Here is an 18,504-nt window from a genome sequence, read left to right as displayed (position 1 = left end):
TTTTAAAGGAAAATGAGAAAGATTTTCAAGAATGTGTTCTCAAAAATTTCTACATTTGTTTCAGAAACAAAGTGCATAAAAGACCAGTTTCAGAACAATTTTGGAAAAAAATATTTGTGGAAATAGACAAAGAGGGAATCTGGAAGAATTTAAAATGGAAATATTTAGACGCAAAAAATGAAACGTTGGATTATTTCATCAGACATAATGTTATTTTCACTGAAACAAAACTGGCACAAATTCGAAGCAGTGAGAATGCATTATGCAAAATATGTGGACTGGAAAATGAAGGTATTATGCATTTGTTTTTAAAATGTGTTGAATTTAATACATTTATGGCAAAGTTAAAAGAAAGTATTAAACAAATGATGAAAAGTAAAACTGATTGAGGAGGAGACAGAATGGTATAAAATATTTTTATTTGGTTTTAATTAGGGATGCACCGATATGGATTTTTTGGCTGATACCGATAACCGATAATTCTTCAGACTTGGAGGCCGATAGCCGATATGTATAGGCCAATAATAATAAATATTTTAAATTGTTATATTTTTATACAGCAAACTTCATAAAAGATTGAACTGCTCTTATGAACTGAATAGTCTATACTTGAAGCAAAAAAGATATGATTTCGAAATTGCAAGGTGTCAACATCGGATCGATAACGATAATCTTAAAAATAGCATTTATCGGACAATAACGATATGGGCGCCGATATATCGTGCATCCCTAGTTTTAATGGAAGTAAAACAAGAATTGCCTATTTGTTTCTATCAGTTGCAAGAACTGTAATTTGAGAAAGGAGAAACATTGTTAAAAATAAACATGCTAAAATGGAGTTATGGACAATGTATAAAAGAAACTGGAAAACTATATTAAAACTGTGGAACAATATTTTAGAATGGAAGAAAAAGAGACTGAATTTTACAAAACGTTTATGTTGAATACTCCTTATATTACGTACTCACTAGATGGTTTGAAAATAGATTTGCCAGAATGATTATGCTTGTTGTTTTCCTGTTTTGAAACCAACATAATGTCATAAGGAATGTTTGTAAATGATATTTTTATATGCTTCTGAACTGATGTTTTGAAAAAAAAACAACATATACTTGGATCGATACAGAGAAGATTAGCATGGCCCCTGCGAAAGGATGACACGCAAATCCGTGAAGCGCTCCATATTGCTGTTTTAGTGCGTGGGTAAAAGTACAGAAATGCAAAAAGACAAAAGGCTTTTCACGATTCCAAATGGTGCATGAGGATGGGTTTAGCAAATCGTGGGAGGTGCTACTGGGTCAACTGGAAAGTCTATATGCATGGTGAAAACGAATGTGGGATGCTTTGATCGTTTGTTTTGTTGTGCAACCAATGCACTTCCAAAGCCCTTGCTTTAGTGGGACTTTGCCATAGGCTATCCTGACACTCTAATTTCCCCCTGTCCATAAACTTGGTGACCTACTGCATCAATCAGTGTGCCTAGCACTGACAGGGCCAAAGCTCTGTAGTGCACGGCATACAAGTGGGAACATGGCTCTCTAGGTCCCACCACCTTGGAGGAACATTGCTGGGACTCGAGGCATACATATGCCCTGAGCCTGAGTGCTTGCTATGGTGGCACATATACTAAAATTGGGTCGATACAGAGAAGATTAGCATGGCCCCTGCGAAAGGATGACACGCAAATCCGTGAAGCTCTCCATATTGCTTTTTTAGTGCGTGGGTAAAAGTACAGAAATGCAAAAAGACAAAAGGCTTTTCACGATTCCAAATGGTGCATGAGGATGGGTTTAGCAAATCGTGGGAGGTGCTGCTGGGTCAACTGGAAAGTCTACATGCATGGTGAAAACGAATGTGGGACGCTTTGATCGTTTGTTTTGTTGTGCAACCAATGCACTTCCAAAGCCTTTGCTTTAGTGGGACTTTGCCATAGGCTAACCTGACACTCTAATTTCCCCAGTCTTTAAACTTGGTGACCTACTGCATCAATCAGTGTGCCTAGCACTGACAGGACCAAAGCTCTGTAGTGCACGGCATACAAGTGGGAACATGGCTCTCCAGGTCCCACCACCTTGGAGGAACATTGCTGGGACTCGAGGCGTACATATGCCCTGAGCCTGACTGCTGATCTGTGCTCGCTACGGTGGCACATATACTAAAATTGGATCGATACAGAGAAGATTAGCATGGCCCCTGCAAAAGGATGACACGCAAATCCGTGAAGCGCTCCATATTGCTGTTTTAGTGTGTGGGTAAAAGTACAGAAATGCAAAAAGACAAAAGGCTTTTCACGATTCCAAATGGTGCATGAGGATGGGTTTAGCCAATCGTGGGAGGTGCTGCTGGGTCAACTGGAAAGTCTACATGCATGGTGAAAACGAATGTGGGATGCTTTGATCGTTTGTTTTGTTGTGCTAATGCACTTCCAAAGCTCTTGCTTTAGTGGGACTTTGCCATAGGCTATCCTGACACTCTAATTTCCCCCTGTCCATAAACTTGGTGACCTACTGCATCAATCAGTGTGCCTAGCACTGACAGGGCCAAAGCTCTGTAGTGCACGGCATACAAGTGGGAACATGGCTCTCCAGGTCCCACCACCTTGGAGGAACATTGCTGGGACTCGAGGCGTACATATGCCCTGAGCCTGACTGCTGATCTGTGCTCGCTACGGTGGCACATATACTAAAATTGGATCGATACAGAGAAGATTAGCATGGCCCCTGCGAAAGGATGACACGCAAATCCGTGAAGCGCTCCATATTGCTGTTTTAGTGCGTGGGTAAAAGTACAGAAATGCAAAAAGACAAAAGGCTTTTCACGATTCCAAATGGTGCATGAGGATGGGTTTAGCAAATCGTGGGAGGTGCTGCTGGGTCAACTGGAAAGTCTACATGCATGGTGAAAACGAATGTGGGATGCTTTGATCGTTTGTTTTGTTGTGCTAATGCACTTCCAAAGCCCTTGCTTTAGTGGGACTTTGCCATAGGCTATCCTGACACTCTAATTTCCCCCTGTCCATAAACTTGGTGACCTACTGCATCAATCAGTGTGCCTAGCACTGACAGGGCCAAAGCTCTGTAGTGCACGGCATACAAGTGGGAACATGGCTCTTCGGGTCCCACCACCTTGAAGGAACATTGCTGGGACTCGAGGCGTACATATGCCCTGAGCCTGACCGCTGGTCTGTGCTTGCTACGGTGGCACATATACTAAAATTGGATCGATACAGAGAAGATTAGCATGGCCCCTGCGAAAGGATGACACGCAAATCCGTGAAGCGCTCCATATTGCTGTTTTAGTGCGTGGGTAAAAGTACAGAAATGAAAAAAGACAAAAGGCTTTTCACGATTTCAAATGGTGCATGAGGATGGGTTTAGCAAATCGTGGGAGGTGCTGCTGGGTCAACTGGAAAGTCTACATGCATGGTGAAAACGAATGTGGGATGCTTTGATCGTTTGCTTTGTTGTGCAACCAATGCACTTCCAAAGCCCTTGCTTTACTGGGACTTTGCCATAGGCTATCCTGACACTCTACTTTCCCCCTGTCCATAAACTTGGTGACCTACTGCATCAATCAGTGTGCCTAGCACTGACAGGGCCAAAGCTCTGTAGTGCACGGTATATAAGTGGGAACATGGCTCTTCGGGTCCCACCACCTTGAAGGAACATTGCTGGGACTCGAGACGTACATATGCCCTGAGCCTGACCACTGGTGTGTGCTCGCTACGGTGGCACATATACTAAAATTGGATCGATACAGAGAAGATTAGCATGGCCCCTGCGAAAGGATGACACGCAAATCCGTGAAGCGCTCCATATTGCTGTTTTAGTGCGTGGGTAAAAGTACAGAAATGAAAAAGACAAAAGGCTTTTCACGATTCCAAATGGTGCATGAGGATGGGTTTAGCAAATCGTTGGAGGTGCTGCTGGGTCAACTGGAAAGTCTACATGCATGGTGAAAACGAATGTGGGATGCTTTGATCGTTTGCTTTGTTGTGCAACCAATGCACTTCCAAAGCCCTTGCTTTACTGGGACTTTGCCATAGGCTATCCTGACACTCTAATTTCCCCCTGTCCATAAACTTGGTGACCTACTGCATCAATCAGTGTGCCTAGCACTGACAGGGCCAAAGCTCTGTAGTGCACGGCATACAAGTGGGAACATGGCTCTCCAGGTCCCACCACCTTGGAGGAACATTGCTGGGACTCGAGGCGTACATATGCCCTGAGCCTGACTGCTGATCTGTGCTCGCTACGGTGGCACATATACTAAAATTGGATCGATACAGAGAAGATTAGCATGGCCCCTGCGAAAGGATGACACGCAAATCCGTGAAGCGCTCCATATTGCTGTTTTAGTGCGTGGGTAAAAGTACAGAAATGCAAAAAGACAAAAGGCTTTTCACGATTCCAAATGGTGCATGAGGATGGGTTTAGCAAATCGTGGGAGGTGCTGCTGGGTCAACTGGAAAGTCTACATGCATGGTGAAAACGAATGTGGGATGCTTTGATCGTTTGCTTTGTTGTGCAACCAATGCACTTCCAAAGCCCTTGCTTTACTGGGACTTTGCCATAGGCTATCCTGACACTCTAATTTCCCCCTGTCCATAAACTTGGTGACCTACTGCATCAATCAGTGTGCCTAGCACTGACAGGGCCAAAGCTCTGTAGTGCACGGCATACAAGTGGGAACATGGCTCTCCAGGTCCCACCACCTTGGAGGAACATTGCTGGGACTCGAGGCGTACATATGCCCTGAGCCTGACTGCTGATCTGTGCTCGCTACGGTGGCACATATGCTAAAATTGGATCGATACAGAGAAGATTAGCATGGCCCCTGCAAAAGGATGACACGCAAATCCGTGAAGCGCTCCATATTGCTGTTTTAGTGCGTGGGTAAAAGTACAGAAATGCAAAAAGACAAAAGGCTTTTCACGATTCCAAATGGTGCATGAGGATGGGTTTAGCAAATCGTGGGAGGTACTGCTGGGTCAACTGGAAAGTCTACATGCATGGTGAAAACGAATGTGGGATGCTTTGATCATTTGTTTTGTTGTGCAACCAATGCACTTCCAAAGCCCTTGCTTTACTGGGACTTTGCCATAGGCTATCCTGACACTCTAATTTCCCCCTGTCCATAAACTTGGTGACCTACTGCATCAATCAGTGTGCCTAGCACTGACAGGGCCAAAGCTCTGTAGTGCACGGCATACAAGTGGGAACATGGCTCTCCAGGTCCCACCACCTTGGAGGAACATTGCTGGGACTCGAGGCGTACATATGCCCTGAGCCTGACTGCTGATCTGTGCTCGCTACGGTGGCACATATACTAAAATTGGATCGATACAGAGAAGATTAGCATGGCCCCTGCGAAAGGATGACACGCAAATCCGTGAAGCGCTCCATATTGCTGTTTTAGTGCGTGGGTAATAGTACAGAAATGCAAAAAGACAAAAGGCTTTTCACGATTCCAAATGGTGCATGAGGATGGGTTTAGCAAATCGTGGGAGGTGCTGCTGGGTCAACTGGAAAGTCTACATGCATGGTGAAAACGAATGTGGGATGCTTTGATCGTTTGCTTTGTTGTGCAACCAATGCACTTCCAAAGCCCTTGCTTTACTGGGACTTTGCCATAGGCTATCCTGACACTCTAATTTCCCCCTGTCCATAAACTTGGTGACCTACTGCATCAATCAGTGTGCCTAGCACTGACAGGGCCAAAGCTCTGTAGTGCACGGTATATAAGTGGGAACATGGCTCTTCGGGTCCCACCACCTTGAAGGAACATTGCTGGGACTCGAGACGTACATATGCCCTGAGCCTGACCACTGGTCTGTGCTCGCTACGGTGGCACATATACTAAAATTGGATCGATACAGAGAAGATTAGCATGGCCCCTGCGAAAGGATGACACGCAAATCCGTGAAGCGCTCCATATTGCTGTTTTAGTGCGTGGGTAAAAGTACAGAAATGAAAAAGACAAAAGGCTTTTCACGATTCCAAATGGTGCATGAGGATGGGTTTAGCAAATCGTTGGAGGTGCTGCTGGGTCAACTGGAAAGTCTACATGCATGGTGAAAACGAATGTGGGATGCTTTGATCGTTTGCTTTGTTGTGCAACCAATGCACTTCCAAAGCCCTTGCTTTACTGGGACTTTGCCATAGGCTATCCTGACACTCTAATTTCCCCCTGTCCATAAACTTGGTGACCTACTGCATCAATCAGTGTGCCTAGCACTGACAGGGCCAAAGCTCTGTAGTGCACGGCATACAAGTGGGAACATGGCTCTCCAGGTCCCACCACCTTGGAGGAACATTGCTGGGACTCGAGGCGTACATATGCCCTGAGCCTGTCCACTCGTCCGTGCTCGCTACGGTGGCACATATACTAAAATTGGATCGATACAGAGAAGATTAGCATGGCCCCTGCGAAAGGATGACACGCAAATCCGTGAAGCGCTCCATATTGCTGTTTTAGTGCGTGGGTAAAAGTACAGAAATGCAAAAAGACAAAAGGCTTTTCACGATTCCAAATGGTGCATGAGGATGGGTTTAGCAAATCGTGGGAGGTGCTGCTGGGTCAACTGGAAAGTCTACATGCATGGTGAAAACGAATGTGGGATGCTTTGATCATTTGTTTTGTTGTGCAACCAATGCACTTCCAAAGCCCTTGCTTTACTGGGACTTTGCCATAGGCTATCCTGACACTCTAATTTCCCCCTGTCCATAAACTTGGTGACCTACTGCATCAATCAGTGTGCCTAGCACTGACAGGGCCAAAGCTCTGTAGTGCACGGCATACAAGTGGGAACATGGCTCTCCAGGTCCCACCACCTTGGAGGAACATTGCTGGGACTCGAGGCGTACATATGCCCTGAGCCTGACTGCCGATCTGTGCTCGCTACGGTGGCACATATACTTAAATTGGATCGATACAGAGAAGATTAGCATGGCCCCTGCGAAAGGATGACACGCAAATCCGTGAAGCGCTCCATATTGCTGTTTTAGTGCGTGGGTAAAAGTACAGAAATGCAAAAAGACAAAAGGCTTTTCACGATTCCAAATGGTGCATGAGGATGGGTTTAGCAAATCGTGGGAGGTGCTGCTGGGTCAACTGGAAAGTCTACATGCATGGTGAAAACGAATGTGGGATGCTTTGATCGTTTGTTTTGTTGTGCTAATGCACTTCCAAAGCCCTTGCTTTAGTGGGACTTTGCCATAGGCTATCCTGACACTCTAATTTCCCCCTGTCCATAAACTTGGTGACCTACTGCATCAATCAGTGTGCCTAGCACTGACAGGGCCAAAGCTCTGTAGTGCACGGCATACAAGTGGGAACATGGCTCTTCGGGTCCCACCACCTTGAAGGAACATTGCTGGGACTCGAGGCGTACATATGCCCTGAGCCTGACCGCTGGTCTGTGCTTGCTACGGTGGCACATATACTAAAATTGGATCGATACAGAGAAGATTAGCATGGCCCCTGCGAAAGGATGACACGCAAATCCGTGAAGCGCTCCATATTGCTGTTTTAGTGCGTGGGTAAAAGTACAGAAATGAAAAAAGACAAAAGGCTTTTCACGATTCCAAATGGTGCATGAGGATGGGTTTAGCAAATCGTGGGAGGTGCTGCTGGGTCAACTGGAAAGTCTACATGCATGGTGAAAACGAATGTGGGATGCTTTGATCGTTTGCTTTTTTGTGCAACCAATGCACTTCCAAAGCCCTTGCTTTACTGGGACTTTGCCATAGGCTATCCTGACACTCTAATTTCCCCCTGTCCATAAACTTGGTGACCTACTGCATCAATCAGTGTGCCTAGCACTGACAGGGCCAAAGCTCTGTAGTGCACGGCATACAAGTGGGAACATGGCTCTCCAGGTCCCACCACCTTGGAGGAACATTGCTGGGACTCGAGGCGTACATATGCCCTGAGCCTGTCCACTCGTCCGTGCTCGCTACGGTGGCACATATACTAAAATTGGATCGATACAGAGAAGATTAGCATGGCCCCTGCGAAAGGATGACACGCAAATACGTGAAGCGCTCCATATTGCTGTTTTAGTGCGTGGGTAAAAGTACAGAAATGAAAAAAGACAAAAGGCTTTTCACGATTCCAAATGGTGCATGAGGATGGGTTTAGCAAATCGTGGGAGGTGCTGCTGGGTCAACTGGAAAGTCTACATGCATGGTGAAAACGAATGTGGGATGCTTTGATCGTTTGCTTTGTTGTGCAACCAATGCACTTCCAAAGCCCTTGCTTTAGTGGGACTTTGCCATAGGCTATCCTGACACTCTAATTTCCCCCTGTCCATAAACTTGGTGACCTACTGCATCAATCAGTGTGCCTAGCACTGACAGGGCCAAAGCTCTGTAGTGCACGGCATACAAGTGGGAACATGGCTCTTCGGGTCCCACCACCTTGAAGGAACATTGCTGGGACTCGAGGCGTACATATGCCCTGAGCCTGACCGCTGGTCTGTGCTTGCTACGGTGGCACATATACTAAAATTGGATCGATACAGAGAAGATTAGCATGGCCCCTGCGAAAGGATGACACGCAAATCCGTGAAGCGCTCCATATTGCTGTTTTAGTGCGTGGGTAAAAGTACAGAAATGAAAAAAGACAAAAGGCTTTTCACGATTCCAAATGGTGCATGAGGATGGGTTTAGCAAATCGTGGGAGGTGCTGCTGGGTCAACTGGAAAGTCTACATGCATGGTGAAAACGAATGTGGGATGCTTTGATCGTTTGCTTTGTTGTGCAACCAATGCACTTCCAAAGCCCTTGCTTTACTGGGACTTTGCCATAGGCTATCCTGACACTCTACTTTCCCCCTGTCCATAAACTTGGTGACCTACTGCATCAATCAGTGTGCCTAGCACTGACAGGGCCAAAGCTCTGTAGTGCACGGCATACAAGTGGGAACATGGCTCTCCAGGTCCCACCACCTTGGAGGAACATTGCTGGGACTCGAGGCGTACATATGCCCTGAGCCTGACTGCTGATCTGTGCTCGCTACGGTGGCACATATACTAAAATTGGATCGATACAGAGAAGATTAGCATGGCCCCTGCGAAAGGATGACACGCAAATCCGTGAAGCGCTCCATATTGCTGTTTTAGTGCGTGGGTAAAAGTACAGAAATGCAAAAAGACAAAAGGCTTTTCACGATTCCAAATGGTGCATGAGGATGGGTTTAGCAAATCGTGGGAGGTGCTGCTGGGTCAACTGGAAAGTCTACATGCATGGTGAAAACGAATGTGGGATGCTTTGATCGTTTGCTTTGTTGTGCAACCAATGCACTTCCAAAGCCCTTGCTTTACTGGGACTTTGCCATAGGCTATCCTGACACTCTAATTTCCCCCTGTCCATAAACTTGGTGACCTACTGCATCAATCAGTGTGCCTAGCACTGACAGGGCCAAAGCTCTGTAGTGCACGGCATACAAGTGGGAACATGGCTCTCCAGGTCCCACCACCTTGGAGGAACATTGCTGGGACTCGAGGCGTACATATGCCCTGAGCCTGACTGCTGATCTGTGCTGACGGTGGCACATATGCTAAAATTGGATCGATACAGAGAAGATTAGCATGGCCCCTGCGAAAGGATGACATGCAAATCCGTGAAGCGCTCCATATTGCTGTTTTAGTGCGTGGGTAAAAGTACAGAGATGCAAAAAGACAAAAGGCTTTTCACGATTCCAAATGGTGCATGAGGATGGGTTTAGCAAATCGTGGGAGGTACTGCTGGGTCAACTGGAAAGTCTACATGCATGGTGAAAACGAATGTGGGATGCTTTGATCGTTTGTTTTGTTGTGCAACCAATGCACTTCCAAAGCCCTTGCTTTACTGGGACTTTGCCATAGGCTATCCTGACACTCTAATTTCCCCCTGTCCATAAACTTGGTGACCTACTGCATCAATCAGTGTGCCTAGCACTGACAGGGCCAAAGCTCTGTAGTGCACGGCATACAAGTGGGAACATGGCTCTCCAGGTCCCACCACCTTGGAGGAACATTGCTGGGACTCGAGGCGTACATATGCCCTGAGCCTGACTGCTGATCTGTGCTTGCTACGGTGGCACATATACTAAAATTGGATCGATATAGAGAAGATTAGCATGGCCCCTGCGAAAAGATGACACGCAAATCCGTGAAGCGCTCCATATTGCTGTTTTAGTGCGTGGGTAATAGTACAGAAATGCAAAAAGACAAAAGGCTTTTCACGATTCCAAATGGTGCATGAGGATGGGTTTAGCAAATCGTGGGAGGTGCTGCTGGGTCAACTGGAAAGTCTACATGCATGGTGAAAACGAATGTGGGATGCTTTGATCGTTTGTTTTGTTGTGCTAATGCACTTCCAAAGCCCTTGCTTTAGTGGGACTTTGCCATAGGCTATCCTGACACTCTAATTTCCCCCTGTCCATAAACTTGGTGACCTACTGCATCAATCAGTGTGCCTAGCACTGACAGGGCCAAAGCTCTGTAGTGCACGGCATACAAGTGGGAACATGGCTCTTCGGGTCCCACCACCTTGAAGGAACATTGCTGGGACTCGAGGCGTACATATGCCCTGAGCCTGACCGCTGGTCTGTGCTTGCTACGGTGGCACATATACTAAAATTGGATCGATACAGAGAAGATTAGCATGGCCCCTGCGAAAGGATGACACGCAAATCCGTGAAGCGCTCCATATTGCTGTTTTAGTGCGTGGGTAAAAGTACAGAAATGAAAAAAGACAAAAGGCTTTTCACGATTCCAAATGGTGCATGAGGATGGGTTTAGCAAATCGTGGGAGGTGCTGCTGGGTCAACTGGAAAGTCTACATGCATGGTGAAAACGAATGTGGGATGCTTTGATCGTTTGCTTTGTTGTGCAACCAATGCACTTCCAAAGCCCTTGCTTTACTGGGACTTTGCCATAGGCTATCCTGACACTCTAATTTCCCCCTGTCCATAAACTTGGTGACCTACTGCATCAATCAGTGTGCCTAGCACTGACAGGGCCAAAGCTCTGTAGTGCACGGTATATAAGTGGGAACATGGCTCTTCGGGTCCCACCACCTTGAAGGAACATTGCTGGGACTCGAGACGTACATATGCCCTGAGCCTGACCACTGGTGTGTGCTCGCTACGGTGGCACATATACTAAAATTGGATCGATACAGAGAAGATTAGCATGGCCCCTGCGAAAGGATGACACGCAAATCCGTGAAGCGCTCCATATTGCTGTTTTAGTGCGTGGGTAAAAGTACAGAAATGAAAAAGACAAAAGGCTTTTCACGATTCCAAATGGTGCATGAGGATGGGTTTAGCAAATCGTTGGAGGTGCTGCTGGGTCAACTGGAAAGTCTACATGCATGGTGAAAACGAATGTGGGATGCTTTGATCGTTTGCTTTGTTGTGCAACCAATGCACTTCCAAAGCCCTTGCTTTACTGGGACTTTGCCATAGGCTATCCTGACACTCTAATTTCCCCCTGTCCATAAACTTGGTGACCTACTGCATCAATCAGTGTGCCTAGCACTGACAGGGCCAAAGCTCTGTAGTGCACGGCATACAAGTGGGAACATGGCTCTCCAGGTCCCACCACCTTGGAGGAACATTGCTGGGACTCGAGGCGTACATATGCCCTGAGCCTGTCCACTCCTCCGTGCTCGCTACGGTGGCACATATACTAAAATTGGATCGATACAGAGAAGATTAGCATGGCCCCTGCGAAAGGATGACACGCAAATCCGTGAAGCGCTCCATATTGCTGTTTTAGTGCGTGGGTAAAAGTACAGAAATGCAAAAAGACAAAAGGCTTTTCACGATTCCAAATGGTGCATGAGGATGGGTTTAGCAAATCGTGGGAGGTGCTGCTGGGTCAACTGGAAAGTCTACATGCATGGTGAAAACGAATGTGGGATGCTTTGATCATTTGTTTTGTTGTGCAACCAATGCACTTCCAAAGCCCTTGCTTTACTGGGACTTTGCCATAGGCTATCCTGACACTCTAATTTCCCCCTGTCCATAAACTTGGTGACCTACTGCATCAATCAGTGTGCCTAGCACTGACAGGGCCAAAGCTCTGTAGTGCACGGTATATAAGTGGGAACATGGCTCTTCGGGTCCCACCACCTTGAAGGAACATTGCTGGGACTCGAGACGTACATATGCCCTGAGCCTGACCACTGGTGTGTGCTCGCTACGGTGGCACATATACTAAAATTGGATCGATACAGAGAAGATTAGCATGGCCCCTGCGAAAGGATGACACGCAAATCCGTGAAGCGCTCCATATTGCTGTTTTAGTGCGTGGGTAAAAGTACAGAAATGAAAAAGACAAAAGGCTTTTCACGATTCCAAATGGTGCATGAGGATGGGTTTAGCAAATCGTTGGAGGTGCTGCTGGGTCAACTGGAAAGTCTACATGCATGGTGAAAACGAATGTGGGATGCTTTGATCGTTTGCTTTGTTGTGCAACCAATGCACTTCCAAAGCCCTTGCTTTACTGGGACTTTGCCATAGGCTATCCTGACACTCTAATTTCCCCCTGTCCATAAACTTGGTGACCTACTGCATCAATCAGTGTGCCTAGCACTGACAGGGCCAAAGCTCTGTAGTGCACGGCATACAAGTGGGAACATGGCTCTCCAGGTCCCACCACCTTGGAGGAACATTGCTGGGACTCGAGGCGTACATATGCCCTGAGCCTGACTGCTGATCTGTGCTCGCTACGGTGGCACATATACTAAAATTGGATCGATACAGAGAAGATTAGCATGGCCCCTGCGAAAGGATGACACGCAAATCCGTGAAGCGCTCCATATTGCTGTTTTAGTGCGTGGGTAAAAGTACAGAAATGCAAAAAGACAAAAGGCTTTTCACGATTCCAAATGGTGCATGAGGATGGGTTTAGCAAATCGTGGGAGGTGCTGCTGGGTCAACTGGAAAGTCTACATGCATGGTGAAAACGAATGTGGGATGCTTTGATCGTTTGTTTTGTTGTGCTAATGCACTTCCAAAGCCCTTGCTTTAGTGGGACTTTGCCATAGGCTATCCTGACACTCTAATTTCCCCCTGTCCATAAACTTGGTGACCTACTGCATCAATCAGTGTGCCTAGCACTGACAGGGCCAAAGCTCTGTAGTGCACGGCATACAAGTGGGAACATGGCTCTTCGGGTCCCACCACCTTGAAGGAACATTGCTGGGACTCGAGGCGTACATATGCCCTGAGCCTGACCGCTGGTCTGTGCTTGCTACGGTGGCACATATACTAAAATTGGATCGATACAGAGAAGATTAGCATGGCCCCTGCGAAAGGATGACACGCAAATCCGTGAAGCGCTCCATATTGCTGTTTTAGTGCGTGGGTAAAAGTACAGAAATGAAAAAAGACAAAAGGCTTTTCACGATTTCAAATGGTGCATGAGGATGGGTTTAGCAAATCGTGGGAGGTGCTGCTGGGTCAACTGGAAAGTCTACATGCATGGTGAAAACGAATGTGGGATGCTTTGATCGTTTGCTTTGTTGTGCAACCAATGCACTTCCAAAGCCCTTGCTTTACTGGGACTTTGCCATAGGCTATCCTGACACTCTACTTTCCCCCTGTCCATAAACTTGGTGACCTACTGCATCAATCAGTGTGCCTAGCACTGACAGGGCCAAAGCTCTGTAGTGCACGGTATATAAGTGGGAACATGGCTCTTCGGGTCCCACCACCTTGAAGGAACATTGCTGGGACTCGAGACGTACATATGCCCTGAGCCTGACCACTGGTGTGTGCTCGCTACGGTGGCACATATACTAAAATTGGATCGATACAGAGAAGATTAGCATGGCCCCTGCGAAAGGATGACACGCAAATCCGTGAAGCGCTCCATATTGCTGTTTTAGTGCGTGGGTAAAAGTACAGAAATGAAAAAGACAAAAGGCTTTTCACGATTCCAAATGGTGCATGAGGATGGGTTTAGCAAATCGTTGGAGGTGCTGCTGGGTCAACTGGAAAGTCTACATGCATGGTGAAAACGAATGTGGGATGCTTTGATCGTTTGCTTTGTTGTGCAACCAATGCACTTCCAAAGCCCTTGCTTTACTGGGACTTTGCCATAGGCTATCCTGACACTCTAATTTCCCCCTGTCCATAAACTTGGTGACCTACTGCATCAATCAGTGTGCCTAGCACTGACAGGGCCAAAGCTCTGTAGTGCACGGCATACAAGTGGGAACATGGCTCTCCAGGTCCCACCACCTTGGAGGAACATTGCTGGGACTCGAGGCGTACATATGCCCTGAGCCTGACTGCTGATCTGTGCTCGCTACGGTGGCACATATACTAAAATTGGATCGATACAGAGAAGATTAGCATGGCCCCTGCGAAAGGATGACACGCAAATCCGTGAAGCGCTCCATATTGCTGTTTTAGTGCGTGGGTAAAAGTACAGAAATGCAAAAAGACAAAAGGCTTTTCACGATTCCAAATGGTGCATGAGGATGGGTTTAGCAAATCGTGGGAGGTGCTGCTGGGTCAACTGGAAAGTCTACATGCATGGTGAAAACGAATGTGGGATGCTTTGATCGTTTGCTTTGTTGTGCAACCAATGCACTTCCAAAGCCCTTGCTTTACTGGGACTTTGCCATAGGCTATCCTGACACTCTAATTTCCCCCTGTCCATAAACTTGGTGACCTACTGCATCAATCAGTGTGCCTAGCACTGACAGGGCCAAAGCTCTGTAGTGCACGGCATACAAGTGGGAACATGGCTCTCCAGGTCCCACCACCTTGGAGGAACATTGCTGGGACTCGAGGCGTACATATGCCCTGAGCCTGACTGCTGATCTGTGCTCGCTACGGTGGCACATATGCTAAAATTGGATCGATACAGAGAAGATTAGCATGGCCCCTGCAAAAGGATGACACGCAAATCCGTGAAGCGCTCCATATTGCTGTTTTAGTGCGTGGGTAAAAGTACAGAAATGCAAAAAGACAAAAGGCTTTTCACGATTCCAAATGGTGCATGAGGATGGGTTTAGCAAATCGTGGGAGGTACTGCTGGGTCAACTGGAAAGTCTACATGCATGGTGAAAACGAATGTGGGATGCTTTGATCATTTGTTTTGTTGTGCAACCAATGCACTTCCAAAGCCCTTGCTTTACTGGGACTTTGCCATAGGCTATCCTGACACTCTAATTTCCCCCTGTCCATAAACTTGGTGACCTACTGCATCAATCAGTGTGCCTAGCACTGACAGGGCCAAAGCTCTGTAGTGCACGGCATACAAGTGGGAACATGGCTCTTCGGGTCCCACCACCTTGAAGGAACATTGCTGGGACTCGAGACGTACATATGCCCTGAGCCTGACCACTGGTCTGTGCTCGCTACGGTGGCACATATACTAAAATTGGATCGATACAGAGAAGATTAGCATGGCCCCTGCGAAAGGATGACACGCAAATCCGTGAAGCGCTCCATATTGCTGTTTTAGTGCGTGGGTAAAAGTACAGAAATGAAAAAGACAAAAGGCTTTTCACGATTCCAAATGGTGCATGAGGATGGGTTTAGCAAATCGTTGGAGGTGCTGCTGGGTCAACTGGAAAGTCTACATGCATGGTGAAAACGAATGTGGGATGCTTTGATCGTTTGCTTTGTTGTGCAACCAATGCACTTCCAAAGCCCTTGCTTTACTGGGACTTTGCCATAGGCTATCCTGACACTCTAATTTCCCCCTGTCCATAAACTTGGTGACCTACTGCATCAATCAGTGTGCCTAGCACTGACAGGGCCAAAGCTCTGTAGTGCACGGCATACAAGTGGGAACATGGCTCTCCAGGTCCCACCACCTTGGAGGAACATTGCTGGGACTCGAGGCGTACATATGCCCTGAGCCTGTCCACTCGTCCGTGCTCGCTACGGTGGCACATATACTAAAATTGGATCGATACAGAGAAGATTAGCATGGCCCCTGCGAAAGGATGACACGCAAATCCGTGAAGCGCTCCATATTGCTGTTTTAGTGCGTGGGTAAAAGTACAGAAATGCAAAAAGACAAAAGGCTTTTCACGATTCCAAATGGTGCATGAGGATGGGTTTAGCAAATCGTGGGAGGTGCTGCTGGGTCAACTGGAAAGTCTACATGCATGGTGAAAACGAATGTGGGATGCTTTGATCATTTGTTTTGTTGTGCAACCAATGCACTTCCAAAGCCCTTGCTTTACTGGGACTTTGCCATAGGCTATCCTGACACTCTAATTTCCCCCTGTCCATAAACTTGGTGACCTACTGCATCAATCAGTGTGCCTAGCACTGACAGGGCCAAAGCTCTGTAGTGCACGGCATACAAGTGGGAACATGGCTCTCCAGGTCCCACCACCTTGGAGGAACATTGCTGGGACTCGAGGCGTACATATGCCCTGAGCCTGACTGCCGATCTGTGCTCGCTACGGTGGCACATATACTTAAATTGGATCGATACAGAGAAGATTAGCATGGCCCCTGCGAAAGGATGACACGCAAATCCGTGAAGCGCTCCATATTGCTGTTTTAGTGCGTGGGTAAAAGTACAGAAATGCAAAAAGACAAAAGGCTTTTCACGATTCCAAATGGTGCATGAGGATGGGTTTAGCAAATCGTGGGAGGTGCTGCTGGGTCAACTGGAAAGTCTACATGCATGGTGAAAACGAATGTGGGATGCTTTGATCGTTTGTTTTGTTGTGCTAATGCACTTCCAAAGCCCTTGCTTTAGTGGGACTTTGCCATAGGCTATCCTGACACTCTAATTTCCCCCTGTCCATAAACTTGGTGACCTACTGCATCAATCAGTGTGCCTAGCACTGACAGGGCCAAAGCTCTGTAGTGCACGGCATACAAGTGGGAACATGGCTCTCCAGGTCCCACCACCTTGGAGGAACATTGCTGGGACTCGAGGCGTACATATGCCCTGAGCCTGTCCACTCGTCCGTGCTCGCTACGGTGGCACATATACTAAAATTGGATCGATACAGAGAAGATTAGCATGGCCCCTGCGAAAGGATGACACGCAAATACGTGAAGCGCTCCATATTGCTGTTTTAGTGCGTGGGTAAAAGTACAGAAATGAAAAAAGACAAAAGGCTTTTCACGATTCCAAATGGTGCATGAGGATGGGTTTAGCAAATCGTGGGAGGTGCTGCTGGGTCAACTGGAAAGTCTACATGCATGGTGAAAACGAATGTGGGATGCTTTGATCGTTTGCTTTGTTGTGCAACCAATGCACTTCCAAAGCCCTTGCTTTACTGGGACTTTGCCATAGGCTATCCTGACACTCTAATTTCCCCCTGTCCATAAACTTGGTGACCTACTGCATCAATCAGTGTGCCTAGCACTGACAGGGCCAAAGCTCTGTTGTGCACGGCATACAAGTGGGAACATGGCTCTCCAGGTCCCACCACCTTGGAGGAACATTGCTGGGACTCGAGGCGTACATATGCCCTGAGCCTGTCAACTCGTCCGTGCTCGCTACGGTGGCACATATACTAAAATTGGATCGATACAGAGAAGATTAGCATGGCCCCTGCGAAAGGATGACACGCAAATCCGTGAAGCGCTCCATATTGCTGTTTTAGTGCGTAGGTAAAAGTACAGAAATGCAAAAAGACAAAAGGCTTTTCACGATTCCAAATGGTGCATGAGGATGGGTTTAGCAAATCGTGGGAGGTGCTGCTGGGTCAACTGGAAAGTCTACATGCATGGTGAAAACGAATGTGGGATGCTTTGATCGTTTGTTTTGTTGTGCTAATGCACTTCCAAAGCCCTTGCTTTAGTGGGACTTTGCCATAGGCTATCCTGACACTCTAATTTCCCCCTGTCCATAAACTTGGTGACCTACTGCATCAATCAGTGTGCCTAGCACTGACAGGGCCAAAGCTCTGTAGTGCACGGCATACAAGTGGGAACATGGCTCTTCGGGTCCCACCACCTTGAAGGAACATTGCTGGGACTCGAGGCGTACATATGCCCTGAGCCTGACCGCTGGTCTGTGCTTGCTACGGTGGCACATATACTAAAATTGGATCGATACAGAGAAGATTAGCATGGCCCCTGCGAAAGGATGACACGCAAATCCGTGAAGCGCTCCATATTGCTGTTTTAGTGCGTGGGTAAAAGTACAGAAATGAAAAAAGACAAAAGGCTTTTCACGATTCCAAATGGTGCATGAGGATGGGTTTAGCAAATCGTGGGAGGTGCTGCTGGGTCAACTGGAAAGTCTACATGCATGGTGAAAACGAATGTGGGATGCTTTGATCGTTTGCTTTGTTGTGCAACCAATGCACTTCCAAAGCCCTTGCTTTACTGGGACTTTGCCATAGGCTATCCTGACACTCTACTTTCCCCCTGTCCATAAACTTGGTGACCTACTGCATCAATCAGTGTGCCTAGCACTGACAGGGCCAAAGCTCTGTAGTGCACGGCATACAAGTGGGAACATGGCTCTCCAGGTCCCACCACCTTGGAGGAACATTGCTGGGACTCGAGGCGTAC

At 47.2% G+C, this 18,504-nt stretch overlaps 1 protein-coding gene, 1 long non-coding RNA gene and 33 other non-coding genes across 35 annotated transcripts in view; 33 read left to right on the top strand and 2 right to left on the bottom strand.

The window, feature by feature from the left end:
* LOC148680790 (uncharacterized) overlaps positions 1-18,504 on the bottom strand; it is a 796,717-nt gene that overhangs the window by 157,451 nt on the left and 620,762 nt on the right. The gene's annotated exons all lie outside the window — the stretch shown is intronic.
* LOC148680839 (uncharacterized) overlaps positions 1-18,504 on the bottom strand; it is a 785,675-nt gene that overhangs the window by 534,850 nt on the left and 232,321 nt on the right. The window lies entirely within an intron of this gene.
* On the top strand, positions 1,087-1,189 carry LOC141382084 (U6 spliceosomal RNA). The gene has a single exon (XR_015943336.1). It is a non-coding gene; the product is annotated as a U6 spliceosomal RNA (small nuclear RNA).
* On the top strand, positions 1,603-1,709 carry LOC141384187 (U6 spliceosomal RNA). Its single transcript, XR_015484917.2, has one exon. It is a non-coding gene; the product is annotated as a U6 spliceosomal RNA (small nuclear RNA).
* Positions 2,132-2,238, top strand: LOC137494860 (U6 spliceosomal RNA). The gene has a single exon (XR_015943294.1). It is a non-coding gene; the product is annotated as a U6 spliceosomal RNA (small nuclear RNA).
* Positions 2,659-2,765, top strand: LOC148680875 (U6 spliceosomal RNA). The gene has a single exon (XR_015943237.1). It is a non-coding gene; the product is annotated as a U6 spliceosomal RNA (small nuclear RNA).
* Positions 3,186-3,292, top strand: LOC148680874 (U6 spliceosomal RNA). The gene has a single exon (XR_015943289.1). It is a non-coding gene; the product is annotated as a U6 spliceosomal RNA (small nuclear RNA).
* On the top strand, positions 3,716-3,822 carry LOC148680873 (U6 spliceosomal RNA). Its single transcript, XR_015944571.1, has one exon. It is a non-coding gene; the product is annotated as a U6 spliceosomal RNA (small nuclear RNA).
* Positions 4,245-4,351, top strand: LOC148680872 (U6 spliceosomal RNA). The gene has a single exon (XR_015943235.1). It is a non-coding gene; the product is annotated as a U6 spliceosomal RNA (small nuclear RNA).
* Positions 4,775-4,881, top strand: LOC148680871 (U6 spliceosomal RNA). Its single transcript, XR_015943302.1, has one exon. It is a non-coding gene; the product is annotated as a U6 spliceosomal RNA (small nuclear RNA).
* Positions 5,305-5,411, top strand: LOC148680870 (U6 spliceosomal RNA). The gene has a single exon (XR_015943233.1). It is a non-coding gene; the product is annotated as a U6 spliceosomal RNA (small nuclear RNA).
* On the top strand, positions 5,835-5,941 carry LOC148680869 (U6 spliceosomal RNA). Its single transcript, XR_015943277.1, has one exon. It is a non-coding gene; the product is annotated as a U6 spliceosomal RNA (small nuclear RNA).
* LOC148680868 (U6 spliceosomal RNA) lies at positions 6,364-6,470 on the top strand. Its single transcript, XR_015943276.1, has one exon. It is a non-coding gene; the product is annotated as a U6 spliceosomal RNA (small nuclear RNA).
* Positions 6,894-7,000, top strand: LOC148680867 (U6 spliceosomal RNA). Its single transcript, XR_015943305.1, has one exon. It is a non-coding gene; the product is annotated as a U6 spliceosomal RNA (small nuclear RNA).
* Positions 7,421-7,527, top strand: LOC148680866 (U6 spliceosomal RNA). Its single transcript, XR_015943288.1, has one exon. It is a non-coding gene; the product is annotated as a U6 spliceosomal RNA (small nuclear RNA).
* On the top strand, positions 7,951-8,057 carry LOC137494964 (U6 spliceosomal RNA). Its single transcript, XR_015484987.2, has one exon. It is a non-coding gene; the product is annotated as a U6 spliceosomal RNA (small nuclear RNA).
* LOC148680865 (U6 spliceosomal RNA) lies at positions 8,481-8,587 on the top strand. The gene has a single exon (XR_015943287.1). It is a non-coding gene; the product is annotated as a U6 spliceosomal RNA (small nuclear RNA).
* LOC137494958 (U6 spliceosomal RNA) lies at positions 9,011-9,117 on the top strand. The gene has a single exon (XR_015485018.2). It is a non-coding gene; the product is annotated as a U6 spliceosomal RNA (small nuclear RNA).
* On the top strand, positions 9,541-9,644 carry LOC148680864 (U6 spliceosomal RNA). The gene has a single exon (XR_015943323.1). It is a non-coding gene; the product is annotated as a U6 spliceosomal RNA (small nuclear RNA).
* LOC137494690 (U6 spliceosomal RNA) lies at positions 10,068-10,174 on the top strand. Its single transcript, XR_015484997.2, has one exon. It is a non-coding gene; the product is annotated as a U6 spliceosomal RNA (small nuclear RNA).
* On the top strand, positions 10,595-10,701 carry LOC137494962 (U6 spliceosomal RNA). The gene has a single exon (XR_015484831.1). It is a non-coding gene; the product is annotated as a U6 spliceosomal RNA (small nuclear RNA).
* On the top strand, positions 11,125-11,231 carry LOC137494956 (U6 spliceosomal RNA). Its single transcript, XR_015484681.1, has one exon. It is a non-coding gene; the product is annotated as a U6 spliceosomal RNA (small nuclear RNA).
* LOC137494689 (U6 spliceosomal RNA) lies at positions 11,654-11,760 on the top strand. Its single transcript, XR_015488999.1, has one exon. It is a non-coding gene; the product is annotated as a U6 spliceosomal RNA (small nuclear RNA).
* On the top strand, positions 12,184-12,290 carry LOC137495031 (U6 spliceosomal RNA). The gene has a single exon (XR_015484830.2). It is a non-coding gene; the product is annotated as a U6 spliceosomal RNA (small nuclear RNA).
* LOC137494624 (U6 spliceosomal RNA) lies at positions 12,713-12,819 on the top strand. The gene has a single exon (XR_015484994.2). It is a non-coding gene; the product is annotated as a U6 spliceosomal RNA (small nuclear RNA).
* LOC141384210 (U6 spliceosomal RNA) lies at positions 13,240-13,346 on the top strand. Its single transcript, XR_015488988.2, has one exon. It is a non-coding gene; the product is annotated as a U6 spliceosomal RNA (small nuclear RNA).
* On the top strand, positions 13,770-13,876 carry LOC137494730 (U6 spliceosomal RNA). Its single transcript, XR_015484680.1, has one exon. It is a non-coding gene; the product is annotated as a U6 spliceosomal RNA (small nuclear RNA).
* LOC137494601 (U6 spliceosomal RNA) lies at positions 14,299-14,405 on the top strand. Its single transcript, XR_015488841.1, has one exon. It is a non-coding gene; the product is annotated as a U6 spliceosomal RNA (small nuclear RNA).
* Positions 14,829-14,935, top strand: LOC148680863 (U6 spliceosomal RNA). Its single transcript, XR_015943301.1, has one exon. It is a non-coding gene; the product is annotated as a U6 spliceosomal RNA (small nuclear RNA).
* LOC137494881 (U6 spliceosomal RNA) lies at positions 15,359-15,465 on the top strand. Its single transcript, XR_015484898.2, has one exon. It is a non-coding gene; the product is annotated as a U6 spliceosomal RNA (small nuclear RNA).
* On the top strand, positions 15,888-15,994 carry LOC137494600 (U6 spliceosomal RNA). Its single transcript, XR_015484635.1, has one exon. It is a non-coding gene; the product is annotated as a U6 spliceosomal RNA (small nuclear RNA).
* LOC148680862 (U6 spliceosomal RNA) lies at positions 16,418-16,524 on the top strand. The gene has a single exon (XR_015943304.1). It is a non-coding gene; the product is annotated as a U6 spliceosomal RNA (small nuclear RNA).
* LOC148680861 (U6 spliceosomal RNA) lies at positions 16,945-17,051 on the top strand. Its single transcript, XR_015943291.1, has one exon. It is a non-coding gene; the product is annotated as a U6 spliceosomal RNA (small nuclear RNA).
* On the top strand, positions 17,475-17,581 carry LOC141384281 (U6 spliceosomal RNA). The gene has a single exon (XR_015488965.1). It is a non-coding gene; the product is annotated as a U6 spliceosomal RNA (small nuclear RNA).
* Positions 18,002-18,108, top strand: LOC141382019 (U6 spliceosomal RNA). The gene has a single exon (XR_015943286.1). It is a non-coding gene; the product is annotated as a U6 spliceosomal RNA (small nuclear RNA).

Source organism: Danio rerio, chromosome 4 (assembly GCF_052040795.2).
Source record: "Danio rerio strain M-AB ecotype USA chromosome 4, GRCz13ab, whole genome shotgun sequence".
NCBI classification, from domain to species: Eukaryota; Metazoa; Chordata; class Actinopteri; order Cypriniformes; family Danionidae; genus Danio; species Danio rerio.
Note: the sequence above shows the minus strand (reverse complement) of the source record. Positions and strands in the feature narration are given on the sequence as shown.